The sequence below is a fragment of the Amblyomma americanum genome, chromosome 9 (genome assembly GCF_052857255.1).
Source record: "Amblyomma americanum isolate KBUSLIRL-KWMA chromosome 9, ASM5285725v1, whole genome shotgun sequence".
NCBI lineage: Eukaryota > Metazoa > Arthropoda > Arachnida > Ixodida > Ixodidae > Amblyomma > Amblyomma americanum.
This window is the reverse complement of record NC_135505.1, coordinates 143185536-143200057: the sequence shown is the minus strand read 5'-3', so window position 1 is coordinate 143200057 and position 14522 is coordinate 143185536.

Sequence of the window (14522 nt, the reverse complement as noted above, 5' to 3'; positions counted from 1 at the left end):
ATCTTTTATTTTTTCCCAGCTGAAGGTCACCCCTACTACTTCCAAATTCTTGAGCTGCTTTTGTGTATCCGGAAATTTTTTCCTACTTCAAGATGGCGACCATACAGTGTCAAAGTGTGGGTGCCTACATGACTCCCTTTTTTTGTGTGAACTACTTGGTGCGTTTTTTTTTTTTTACACCGAGTGCTTCGTCCGCTAACGACCTAAGCCTTTAAGAAGGGCCGAATGGGCACCAGCTTCAGTGCGTTCCGCAGGGTGAAAGCCGCCGCCAGCATGTCCGGCCCATGGCTCGTACTCCTGAATTCCCGCGTGCTGTGGACTAACATCTCACCGCTCTGGGTTCCCGCGTGTTTCATTACGCCGATGAGTTCGGTCCTTGATAGTGCCCGATTGGTATCTAGGTTATTGATTTCTAGACGGACTTCTAGAGAGCGTAAGCGAGTCGGCGGTTCGGACGCCACGTGACACTTCAGCCACGATGGTAGCCTCGTCGAGGCGGCGGCCGTTTACTTATTATGCACGCGTCCCGCGGGGCGTGTGCAATGTTGACCTGTGCAAGGACTTGGTGACGCGGTTCTCGAAGCATGAGCTTGGAAGTGCCCAGGATTTTGGTACGGGTCATTTTGAGATCTTTTTTTTTTTTTCAAAACGAAGGCAGCAGTCGATCGCTTTTTGAACCTGTTGTCCGCGCTAAAGACAATGAGATCAGATTTTAGACCCGGGGAGTGCGTGCAAAAGTCGTGCGCGTCTTTTGCTTTGAGCTCGATGAGAAGGAAGCCCTTCTTACGAAGGCGCTTGAGTCTTTTGGTAAGGTTACGTGTAGGACAATGAAGTGTGTTCCCGGACGTGCCCTCGGGTGCTGTTCGGATCCGGATGGAAATGATTCGCCCAGTCCCCAACCTACTAAAAGTCGCAGACAGGACTGTGCAGTGTGAATACGATGGTGTCGTGCGAGTGGGATGCGGCCTCCTTTCCGCCACGTGCAGGGCACCGTATTGCTCGCTCAGCATTAAGTTTGGGATGGATGGATACGACTGAATCCTTTAAATCGGGTGGTGGCTCAAGCCACCTAGCCATGACTTATAAAATTTTACTCTTGTCTTGATTTTTGGCCACCAATCGGATAACCTTCGCATGGTTACTTCTACCCGCTTAAAATATACTTTTAAAAGCTGATTTCGTTTACTTTTGTGATTGGGTGGCGGAGTAATACAATACGCCGCGGACCGTGTCCCAGTGTTAAAACTGCTGTTTTTTTTTAAGTTGTATCCTACATATAGTCTCGTTCCAGGAACTCGCAGTGAAAGCGCAGCAGCAGCAGCCCAGGATACCGTGGAGAATTGCTGTGCCCAGGAAGCGAGCGTGCCCTCCGCCGCCACGCCCATCATCACTGCCGCCCCGACAGCAGCAAGGAGGGGCCCGTGACAGCTGGCACGCCGGGAGCTGAACCACGTGACCAACCGGTCGTGGAGGATGCGCCTGTGCCGCCCTCCGCGGCGGGAAGCGCCGCCCAAAGGGCCAAGATACGCCGGGACCAGAATCCTCCTCCCCCACCTCATAGCGACAGCCACCACCACCGCCGCTCTGAAGGGGGAGTGGCCAGCCACTGGTGGGCGGGAAGGTGCTAGGCCAAAAGGGGCGTCGCCGCAAACGTGGACGCGGGGACAACCTCGCAGACGACGCCAGCTCAGGCCAGGAGGACCCGGAGGAGGCCGCCTCTACCGAGACGCCTTCCTCAGGTCAGCCACTTGCCAAGAGGAAGGGAGTGGCCATTACCACGGGACGGTTCGCGGCATTCGGTGTCCCGCGATATGGGTGGCAGAAATCGAGCACATTCCCCCCCACGTAGCCACAAGATTCGGTGAGGACGGCGGCTTGGATTCTGACATGGAGGACGGAACACCAGGTAAGGAGCTCTGTTCATTGTCCGAATTGTCAAGAGTTCGCCTAGGTTGCGAGTGCTCTGAGATGTCGACTGCCTATGGACCTCCTTCACCCTGCGACGTCACGAAGATGCGGTGGCGCTGATGTTAGCAGCGACTTTCGCATGGTAGGCAAAACAGGTTCCGCTTGCCCGTGCCTACCGCAGCTGCCGCAGCTACCGGCGGCTGCTTCAAGCCTGTGCACTGCAGAAGCAGCGTCTATTGACCAGCTGCGTCACTGCTGGATCCGCGTAGTAGCATAAAAAATATTAAATTAGCCTCGATAGGTTTCTCGCGCATAAATGCCGCATTCGGAAACTGGCTAACAGGCATTGGGCCACGGTAGTAAAGCGCGAAGTCTGGGAGTCGATAGGCACTGCCACTCAATGCACTTAAAAGCATGCAAGTTACTGCGTTCATTCACCTGAACTTCAGGATAGTAGGCTGATAATTGCTCAAGGAAAAAAAAAGACATATGCAGCTGCACACGTACTTATCACCTTGAGCCGGAGTGCACGGGGCGCCGAGTACAGCTAGGTTCACTCGCCCCCAAGGAATGCGTTTTTTTGTTAATAGCACACCATGTTTTAATGGCGCGTTTTATGACATTTAATATGTACTTGAAACTGTTTCTTGATATGACGACGTAATTATTTCATTCGAGTAGAAAGAAGTTTGGTAAGTTGTGTCAATCTTGCGCGGTCGCGTTGGTGTGCTTAGAATAGCGTACCTTAAGTGTGCTAAACGCCATATGCTTTTTCATTGCATCATGCATGTGTCATGTTTCATGAGGTAGTACATGATCGCTAAGCTTGTTTGGAAAGAAGCAGCCGCAGGCGTGCTACTAACAGACACGTGGCGAGATTGAGAGGGGACGCGGAAATGAAAAGTGTTCTCGTTATTCATGCATGCGATATGTAACTAAACTTGGTGCAAATATGAAATTCTTACGCTAGTTTCAGTAATTATTTTTATTTATAGCTATACCTGGTGCAGTTCTGGGTAATTATAATTAACACCGTCGTCAAGTCTCCCAAAGGTCTCAAATAATTGAGTAAATAGTGCGCAATTTTTTTATGCCAGCATGTACATAAAGCCCTATTCTGTACGATGACGCGATTAGTTCTTTTTCTATATGATCAGTACTTATGCATGCATAGTTACATGAAAACGTTTCTTACAAGAAATAACTAACACAGTACTGCACGTGTAGGGAAAAAAATCGAGAGATTTATTACGCTCCTCAACGTCTCAGGAATAGTTTGCGACAATTGGAATCATTTGATTTTCATGCGAATTACGAAGGTGAGTGATCCAGTTGCAGAAAATGTGAGAGGTCACAAAACGAACCTTAAACTTTATTCCCTCTTTTATGGCATCTTCGCTTTCGCTTTGGTCAAAGAAATGCGGCACTGAAATCAAAGAAATTACCTCACAATTTTTGACGACCACACTTCTAAAAAGCGTAATTGATAAACTTGTACTCAATATTTTGCTATAATTTTTCGTCACGAAACTAGACTTCAGGGCTAGGAAAGAAAATAATTCTAGAAATCAAAAAATTTCACCAAATCGACCAGCTTAACAAGAGGACAAGTCGGTTTGGCTGGTGCGTGGTCATGCGGCTAAAAACAGCGCTAAGCGAGACCGGAGATCAGGGACACGACGCTGTCTCCACTTTTCGCACAGCGCGACACGTACGTATGTCAGCAGACGATGAGCGCACGTCTGCTCCTACGAAACAAGGCCAGCACTTCCCCTCTCTATTGTCCCGAAGTAAAATCATTCCGGCTAGTGCAGAGTGTCAAAACTTGTTTTATTCAATGCCTAGCGCATAAATAAACGGCAGGAACGCTTTCTACATGTTTACTACTAACCATATATACAATACAGTGGCAAACTATTTCTATTTATAGGCCGCATGTGGCCAACGCGAGCTCGTGTACTTCAACAAATTAATAAGTTGGAAGCATCGACCATTGCTATGATTCGCAGAAACTGGAAACGCGCCTACAAGCCTTGAAAACCCGCGCTCAATACCTATCCGCGACGCCACTCCCCGACCTTTTGCCTACCACGAGCTCGCTAGCGACTGCAGCGCCACCTCGTTTGTTTACAAACATGGAGGAGGTCCATACGAAGACAGATTGTGGACGGTGGGGGTAGGTCTGTTGGCCGGACTCCCTTTACGGCCAGGTAGCAGTCTGATTAGCTTCTCTTTGTGTGTGCGCCCACGCTGACCAGACTGTAGACTAGCTACGAAGTTCGCGTGCAACTGGATGCTGACGAGGTCTATGGACCTCCTGCATGTTTGTAAACAAACGAGGTGGCGCTGCAGTCGCTAGCGAGCTCGTGGTAGGCAAAAGCACGAGCTCGCTAGCGACTGCAGCGCCACCTCGTTTGTTTACAAACATGCAGGAGGTCTATGGACCTCCTGCATGTTTGTAAACAAACGAGGTGGCGCTGCAGTCGCTAGCGAGCTCGTGGTAGGCAAAAGGTCGGGGAGTGGCGTCGCGGATAGGTGTTGTGCGCGGGTTTTCAAGGCTTGTAGGCGCGTTTCCAGTTTCTGCGAATCATAGCAATGGTCGATGCTTCCAACTTAGTAATTTGTCGAAGTACACGAGCTCGCGTTGTCCACGTGCGGCCTATAAAGAGAAATAGTTTGCCACTGTGTATTGTATATATGGTTAGTAGTAAACATCTAGAAAGCGTTCCTGCCGTTTATTTATGTGCTAGGCATTGAATAAAACAAGTTTTGACACTCTGCACTAGCCGGAATGATTTTACTTCGGGACAGCAGTGAGGGGAAGTGCTGGCGTTGTTTCGTCGGAGCAGACATGCGCTCATCGTCTGCTAGCTGACATACGTACGTGTCGCGCTGCGCGAAATGTGGGGACAGCGTCGTGTTCCCGATCTCCTGTCTCGCTTAGCGCTGTTTTTAGCCGCATGACCACGCACCAGCCAGGCCGACTTGTCCTCTTGTTAAGCTGGTCAATTTGGTGAAAATTTTTGATTTCTAGAATTATTTTCTTTCCTAGCCCTGAAGTCTAGTTTCGTGACGAAAAATTATAGCAAAATATTGAGTACAAATTTATAAATTACGCTTTTTAGAAGTGCGGTCGTCAAAAATTGTGAGGTAATTTCTTTGATTTCAGTGCCGCATTTCTTTGACCAAAGCGAAAGCGAAGATGCCATAAACAGGGAATAAAATTTAAGGTTCGTTTTCTGACCTCTCACATTTTCTGCGACTGGACCACTCACCTTCGTAATTCGCATGAAAATCAAATGATTCCATTTGTCGCAAACTATTCCTGAGACGTTGAGGAGCGTAATAAATCTCTCGATTTTTTTCCCTACACGTGCAGTACTGTGCTAGTTATTTCTTGTACGAAACGTTTTCATGTAACTATGCTTGCATAAGTACTGATCATATAGAAAAAGAACTAATCGCGTCATCGTACAGAACAGGGCTTTATGTACGTGCTGGCATAAAAAAACTGCGCACTGTCTACTCAGTTATTTGAGACCTTGGGGGAACTTGACGACGGTGTTAATTATATTTACCCAGAACTGCACCAGGTATAGCTATAAATAAAAGGAATGACTGAAACTAGCGTAGGAATTTCATATTTGCACCAAGTTTAGTTACATATCGCATGCATGAAGAACGAAAACACTTTTCATGCCGCGTCCCCTCTCAATCTCGCCACGTGTCTGTTAGTAGCACGCCTGCGGCTGCTTCTTTCCAAACAAGCTTCGCGATCATGTATTACCTCATGAAACATGACACATGCATGATGCAATGAAAAAGCATATGGCGTTTAGCACACTTAAGGTACGCTATTCTAAGCACACCAACGCGACCGCGCAAGATTGGCACAACTTACCAGACTTCTTTCTACTCGAATGATATAATTACGTCGTCATATCAAGAAACAGTTTCAAGTAAATATTAAATGTCACAAAACGTGCCATTTAAACATGGTGTGCTATTAACAAAAAAAAAATCGCATTCCTTGGGGGCGAGTGAACCTGTCGGCGCCCCGTGCACTCCGGCTCAAGGTGATAAGTACGTGTGCAGCTACATGTATTTTTTTTCCTTGAGCAATTATCAGCCTACTATCCTGAAGTTCAGGTGAATGAACGCAGTAACTTGCATGTATTAAGTGCATTGAGTGGCAGTGCCTATCGACTCCCAGACTTCGCGCTTTACTACCGTGGCCCAATGCCTGTTAGCCAGTTTCCGAATGCGGCATTTATGCGCGAGAAACCTATCGAGGCTAATTTAATATTTTTTTATGCTACTGCGCGGATCCAGCAGCGACGCAGCTGGTCAATACATGCTGCTTCTGCAGTGCACAGGCTTGAAGCAGCCGCCGGTAGCTGCGGCAGCTGCGGTAGACACGGGCAAGCGGAACCTGTTTTGCCTACCATGCGAAAGTCGCTGCTAACATCAGCGCCACCGCATCTTCGTGACGTCGCGGGGTGAAGGAGGTCCATACATGGTTTGCATGTGACGTCACGTCCGGCGGCGCGCGCTGCGGCGGACATGTTGGTGCAGTCTGTGCGGAGTCGGTGGAGTGCGGGTCACACGCGTTTCCTCGCTAGTGGTAACACGTGCAATTTTGTTGCCTTTTGTGTGGCATGCCGCCGCTTCTCAGTAAGCAGCCTTTAGACGCTACCTACCGCTTAGATCTTACGGGGTCGGAGCGCGTTCGGTATGCGGAAAAAGTGCGTCTCTGCGATAATATCGACCCGTTCATGCTGCGGCCGGGAACGGACACAAGCGATGTCGACATATTTCCAGAGATTTGTTACGGTGACATCGTCAATTACCTTGTTTTTTTCTGCAAGCTTTCTGACCCTTGAAGAAATGAAGGCGTTTAAGTCCACCGAGGCGCATAATTATTTCACTAGCGGCTGGGTGAAGGGACTGTCGGCAAAACAGCTGCAAGGGCACAAGGTGCTTCTACTTGGAGAGGTAAGCCGCAGGGCATTGATCTTTGTAAGGATTAGAGTAAAGAAATAACGGTTATTAAATCCACAAGTGACTGAGTGTAAGCAATCACTCAGTAAAGTTTTAAAAAGAACTGTTTACAAACTGTCAGGCTAGTGATTCATTTCTTCATATGTACTGAACCTGGACGACTTCAGATTAAATCACGAGTTATTCTATTTTTATGGGCATATGAAAGGAACCGTTGCTGGTTTATCTTAGTTTAGAAACCCAACAAGTTATTGCGCAAAAAAGAAACGGTCATGCGTGGAGAGATTGTTATCGCTCGCTACAGATTTGTCGACCAACAATTTAGGTCTCGCCTGTCGCGTCGCGCACTATGACCCGCATTAAGTGATCAAGCTCATCGCTGTTGCCGTTTTCGACGGTCCGGTAGCGCGACAAGATCGACAGTGACGTGTGCCTTCGCAGAGATGTGCCCAATGTTAATTTGGATTCGTAGCCTCCATTGTTCCCGACTCCTCAGCCTGACACTCCGCTTGAGCCGCGCGTTTCTGGGTCCGTCGTCTTGCCGCGCGAGCGTGGCGACCGGGATCACCATGTTTTGCGCTGTAGCCGATCAAAAGCGTAGGGGCCCAGTCCGGGTCCGTCTCCTCCCACAGTTTTGATTGTCTGCCTACAAAATGCAAGAAAAATTTGTTTAAAATGAGATTTTCCGCTATGCTTGTACGTCACGCACCTACATAAACACTGTGCATATGCACCGGACTTACCTTTTACGAAGTGGGCGCCGCAAACATGTATGCCCGTCCTTTCGGTGTTGAGATCGGCACGTTTTATACGAGCCAGCCACACCTCCCGTCGCTTCGCGCATAAAGCTTTCGCACGGTCACCTTGATGCTCGGTGACCTTTGGAAGACGAAAAAAGTTTGTGTTTGTTGATTTCGCCCAACAAGTGCGGTTGGAGCATCCAACAACAGCGCAGATAACCATCGCAACGCCGTCGAAGTACACCGTACGCGCGAATTGCATCAAGTGCACCACGGCCGCTGCGACTGCACCAACATGGCGGAACAGTATCCCAGGGTTCCCAGCTACGTCAGTGCAAGCCATGTATACCTCTGGGGATGAGACATCAAACGATGCCTCGCCCGCGGAGACCCCCTAATCAGTTCAAGTCTCTTGATCCCCTCTGCTGTGTTCGCTTCACTTTAATTGGTCGTGGTACTAGCTGCCTTTCCAAAAAAAAAAAAAGCTACCGCTATGGCTTCCTCTCTTATGATCGCAACTATAAACTGTCGCGGCATCTCTCGCCGCTCGCAACAAGCAGAGGTAATAGAGCTAGCGCGTGCTAGGAACATAGATATTCTGGTCTTGCAAGAGACTTTTAAGTCCAAAACTTCGACAGAACATTTTGCACCAGGTCTTCTTGGAGCTATGGGACATCGGGTGCGCGTGGTGTATACCGATCATGCATATGAAGCGCTTCCGCGGCGCTGTTTTGCGCCACTCCACGGATGCTGATGGCCGCGTTCTGTCTATCGATTGTATATGCTCCATGCAAAGGCCGTGACCAGGGTGCATTCTTTTCCTCTCTGGATGCGCACCTGGTCGGACCCTCGGGGGTTGTTTTGGTTGGGGACTTCAACAGTGTTCTCGATGTTGCGGACAGAGTTTCGTACCGCGGCGGCGGGACCGCGAAGGTGCTGTTACACTCGGGGCGCTTAATCTTTTAAAAGCTTAATTACTCCATCTCCCACATCCAATGTGCCCAGTATGTCCCACAGATACTCTTGAATAACGCTGTCGTAGGCTCCCCTAATATCCAGAAATGCTAGCAATAAGGGCCTATGTTCCTTTTCCGCAATTTCTATACACTGCGTCAATGAAAACAGATTGTCCTACAACCTCCTGTGCTTCCGGAACCCATCCTGTAGTTCCCCTAACACCCCCTCGTTCTTCACCCAAGCCTGCAGTCTATCCTTTATAATTTGCATCACCACCCTGTAAACCACAGACGTCACTGTTATGGGGCGATAGTTACTTACGTCTGCTTTGTCCCCCTTTCCCTTATATATCATGTTCATTCTACTTAATCGCTATTCATCGGGGACTTTCTCATCCACTATCATTTTGTTCACTGTATACCTGTATTAATGCTTGCTTAGATTTTGGGCCTAACTTCTTTATCAACATAATCGGAATACCATCTGGTCCTGTCGACGTGTCACTAGGAGCCTTCTTCTCTGCCCTTTCCACTCTTTTTGCTCAAGTGAAGCTATTACAGTAACCGGTCTATCCTCCTTCGATAAATTATGTGTAACATATCTTTCTTTAAATTTTTCTTTCATCCTTGTTCCTATGTGTTGTATCGCTTCATCCCCATCTAGTCGAATATCCTGATCTGTAACAATAAACATTTGCTCTAGCCTAGTCTTATTACTCATTGTATTTCGATGTTTCCAGGATTTCTGAGCTGCTTTTCTATCCTTTTTATTTACTTTTGACATACATTGGGCACCCTTTCTTCTAATTTTCACATTAATCAAACAGGATGCTTCCCTTCTAGACTTTATGAAGGTATCCCATTTTCTCTAACTTCAGCTTCTGGTTTCCCCCTCTTCTTGGCATATCTGTGCTCCCTGGACGCTTCCTGACGTTTCTCTATTGCCCTCTTGACCTCCTCATCCCACCAACTCTTGGGTTTGCGTCTTTTCCCTTTTGGCTTGACTCGCACCTTAGCTATAAGTCCAGCTCAAGTAATCGAGTTAATATGGTATAAGTTAACTGCCTCGAGAGCATCCGTGGCATGCAGGCCGATGCGATCAATCCGACTACGCCGTTAAAAAAACTTGGCCAGTCATCTATAGTACCCAGTCTTCCACCCAGGTATAGTAGGCGGGACCTAACCCATCTAGGCCCGCGTTGGAAATTGACATTAGCAAACTTTCTGGTTGCCAGCAGGTCCTCGTTAATGATTCGTCTTACACGAGATTGTCTCCCCGTCCGCAGCAGGGCGTTACACGCGGGCGAGCCTGCCACCAGTTTGTCCGTTCCGTGGTGGTCGTGAAGACTTTGCTCACCTCTTTACACAATGTCTCATTCCAGAGGCCCTCCTCCGCCGTGTGGCCGATTCGTTTAGACTTCCAGGTGTGCCTACCAAGTTCCTACCAAGTTCCTCGAGTGTTCCTACCAAGTTTGCTCGGAGTCTGTGCGCCGCGCTCTCCGCGGTCAACTGTATGTTCGCTCACCTTCTGAACTTTCTTTTCAACTGTCGCTAATTGGACTCGCTCCTTCGTCGTTATCTCTGTAGACAATCTCTAATTGAAATGTATAACTTAATTCAGCGTATTTACTGCGATGTGTGTTTTTCAGCAGTCCGTGGTAATTGTTTTGTAAAATTTACATTCCTCTCCTGTAAACGCTCTCCAGGCTCGACCAGCTCGTCCGAGTCCACCCAGCAGGAAAAGCCCTTGAAAGACATGGACGAGCCGGTGGTCACGAAGGCGCCGTCCGGTACAGGAGCTGGCAACGACAAGGGTGCCGGCCCGTCAGGCGAGCAGAAGCCAAAGGACAAGCCAAAGGACAAGGTGCGCCTTTCCTCCTATATCGAATCTATAAATGTTGTTTAGTTGTTGTCACCTCTTAACACGCCTCTGTCTCATTCTCTACGTTTGCTTACAGGCTACGCAGTGCATCGAACGGCCACACCCTTCTTGTCATGACTCGGTGATGACCTACCACATGGTTTGGGCTTGCCAGCGCAACTCAGCTCTCTCCTCCCACCCCAACCCTACCAGAGAGGAATGGGGCTCTTTAAAGAGCCTCACCTCTTTCATTAAATAAAGGCTTTTCACCACCACCACCACCGCCCACCAACGTTCAAGGCAGTACGAGCGATGGAGGCCATCAGGAACTGCTTCGTAAAATTGTTTTGTAAAATTTCCATTCCTCTCCTGTAAAAGCTCTCCAGGCTCGACGAGCCTGCGGTTACCAAGGCGCCGTCTGGTACGGGATCTGGCACCAGCAGTAGTACCGGCCCGTCAGGCGAGCCGAAGTCGAAGCCAAAAGAGAAGCCGGAGACCAAGGTGCGCCTTTACTCCTATTGAATCTGTAAATGTTTTTTAGTTGTTGTCACCTCTTAACACGCCTCTGTCTCATTCTCTACGTTTGCTTACCGGCTACGCAGTGCATCGAACGGCCACACCCTTCTTGTCATGACTCGGTGATGACCTCGTGACACTGTGGGGAGGTGGCTGACACCTACCACATGGTTTGGGCTGGACAGCGCAACTCAGCTCTCCCCCCACCCCAACCCTACCAGAGAGGAATGGGGCTCTTTAAAGAGCCTCACCTCTTTCAGTAAAGAAAGGCTTTTCACCACCACCGCCCACCAACGTTCCAGGCAGTACGAGCTATGGAGGCCATCAGGAACTGCTTCGTAAAATTTACTTCAAAATTACTGCAAAGACATCGTTCAGTGCGGTTTGCCGATTTCCCGTACTTTGCATTGCCCGTGCAGCAAGAATATTAACAGTAAATGGACTTATTTTTTGGCTCCCTTGAGCGCGCGGCGAACTCCACGCAGATGAAATCTCGCCGCAGTTCACGCACAAGAGAGCGAGCCTCACGGCTAAACCGTATTCACGATCACCTTTAGAAACGTCCACGTTTCCGCCACACACCTTGCACTTGACGGCACTCAGCAGTTCGGTGAAACATTCCAGATTCACAATAGTGAACGCAGTATCGTGTACACTGCCGTTGGCGTCTCGAAGCGGGCGATCGTCGCAGTTGCCGATGAAATCCTGTTTCCTCTGCGTTGCTGAAGTCGAATCGAGAGCTTGTAGCTTTTCTTTAGCTTTCGCTTCGATTTCGAGCAATTCCGAACGCTGTAGCATCCTGGTGTCGCAGCGTATGCGGCCGCTGTGCGTAGCTGTCGCCGAGCTCGTTAGGCTTACGTCGACGTCCGCTGACGCCGCTTCACCGGCCGCTGGCTCTTGCGCATTATCGGTGCTTTCCGATGATGCAGGACGTGAAGGAAGGTTGTTGACTCGCTTATTTCTTTTCCTCTGACCGAACTTGTGCCGCGAGTGGAATTTAATCGGCGACATCGTTGTGCGTCGGTCTCGCTTCTTTCAACAAAATGGCGCCGGGGACGCGTCTGCCAGCGACCAGCAGCAAGCCTAGCAGACGAAGCATGCGAGAATCCGCCAATGGGAGGGCTCGTTTCAGTCACGTGCTCATATCAGCGAATCGGACCTCGCGCTTTCTTTGTTGTTTGTGCTTCTTTTTCTCCGCGGCCATTCAGGGCATGCAAGCACAAGCGGCGGGAAATTGAAGCGTAGAGAGTCTTCTTTCAAACGAGACCAAGATGGCTGCGATCGGCGCGCTGAGACGAGCGTTCCGGGGAGTAGAAAATGCACCGTTTTTATCGTCTGCTCATGCACAAAATCAGGTGACGCGGTGATTTACATTTCGTAATACGGCAAAAATATTGATTTCTGGGAGACAAAAATTTGTGAAACTGGAGAATAATAGTTGTAGATTCCGAAAATGCCATTTTCGAAAATTCGACTTTTTGGTCATTTTTTGGTGCCAAAGACCCGTGTCGCCCTTAAGCCCCGGGGAACACAAGTTTCAAATGTACAGCCTCGTTCAAAAGTCATAAGGTCACAGCGTTCAGCTGCAGCGAAATGAATGTTCCTAGAGTGCTCCGTTTAGGGGATGATGCAAAACACAAGCCAAGCAGGAAGCTGGACGAAGAAACCTTCTGCTAGCATTTCAAGGTCATTCGGTTTTTAACAGTGCCGTAATGGTGCGGCTCAATCGAGACGCCTTTGGCCTTAAGACTTTTTGCCAAGACTGTACATCGCCCGTGGCACCTACCTCACTGCTTGACCGATCGTGTCTCGTGGTGCAACACTCTTGTTTGCCTTTTAGAGCTATGTGGATTTTGATGGGGTGCAGATACTTTTTGCTTTGAAGGAGGCCTACGGGTTCAGTAATCTTGAATATGAGCTCAAAACACTTGTGGACACCGTTAATATTTGATCAGAAATGATTCTGTACCGGCAGCTTCGATGTCGGTCGGGGCCAGCGCTGAAATGCAGCTTGACGTCACTTTCGACCAGCCAGCTCGGACTAGCACATTCCTCATGACGTCACCGTCTCCGACAAGCCCCGGTTATTCCTGTGAATAAACACTGTGTTCGATGACGTCACAATAATTGGGGCAAGTGCACTTTGACGTCACTCGATGCGGGTGCAAATGCAGAGCAGCTCATTGGACAACATTCAAAATCATATCAAATTATGCGACTGAATTCTGCCAGAAGGTATCTAAAAAAGCTAGATCCTTTGCATTCGGAATTTTTTGTTTGCATTTCTTTAAAAGGCAACTGCACCACTCTTTGAGAACGTTCCGATATTCAAGGAATCAAGTCTATGTAGGTTGTATGTAAAGCACGCCAAGTGTCTTTGCTCTAGCACTAAAGTCGTGACGTAATCGACTATTGAATTTTAGGCTTCTCCTCAGAGCACCCGAGAAGTGCGGTCAAGTTCGGTGTGACGTCACTGAAGTGAAGATTTCAAATTACCGCTGCCATCAACCACACCCTGCCGCGTCTCGTTTTATGCTGCCAAACAACTCTCGATGGACTTTGCCTTCAGTGGCGTCGGTTTCTTTACTTCAGAGCAATTGTTTATGCGTTGAAAATGTACCGTTATCTTCGATGACGTCATCATGCGCCGCCCATTTGGCGCTGTGTGCTGTGGAGAAGCTTGAAGATCATTGCGATTTCAGTCAGCCATTACGTCCCCCTTTAAAATCCTAGCCCAAAAAGCCCTCGTATGCGTTACCTGCAAGTTTGGCACATTCTACTAATTTAAGCTCGTCGATTTCCGAAGCATATGCCGGAAAGACGTAGTAGTTTTTGTCATCAAGTGTCGACGGCGTACACGAAACACGTTGGCTCTCGCGCCTTCTCGAAGCGCAACGCCAGTGTTGTAAAGGAAACAGATATAAAGGAACCGAATGCCCTAGAAGTGGCTGAGGTGGGAGCGAATGAAGAAATCCTACTCAATGTCGTACCTGCATAAAGACCCGCTTACAGTATTAAGAAGGTGGCGGAAAGGTAGGGTGTAAGCGTTGGGTTTTCCGCTCATTTGAAACTGGCTGGTCTTTGCGCCAGCATTGGAAACCAGGAAAGGAAGAAAGGGCCATCAAGGATCAAGCATGGGAAAGCCCTCGTCGAATGCAAGACTGTATCTTTCAACTCTCCTACTTTCAGCACGTGGCAGCGGTTGTGTCTCGGCTTGAGCCAGTGGGCAGGCCCGTGCTCTTTCCTTTTCATTCTTCTTAACAGCAGTAGCAGCAGCACTGTTGTTGTTGACGGCATTCCGTTGGCCTCTGGAAAAGTGTAGATAGGGCAGACAGGCTATGTCCGAAAGGATGATTCAGTCGCTGCGCGCGCATCGTATCCAAAAAACACCACTAGGTACTGAATTACGACAGTGGCCTTCAGTTTCTAGGTAGGCGCATTTGGAGCAGAGTTGACCTAAATTAAATTTACATGACATTCATTTCCCATTGCGTCATTCCTCTTGCAGAATTTTTCCCATTCTTTGCGCGGGCCTTTGTG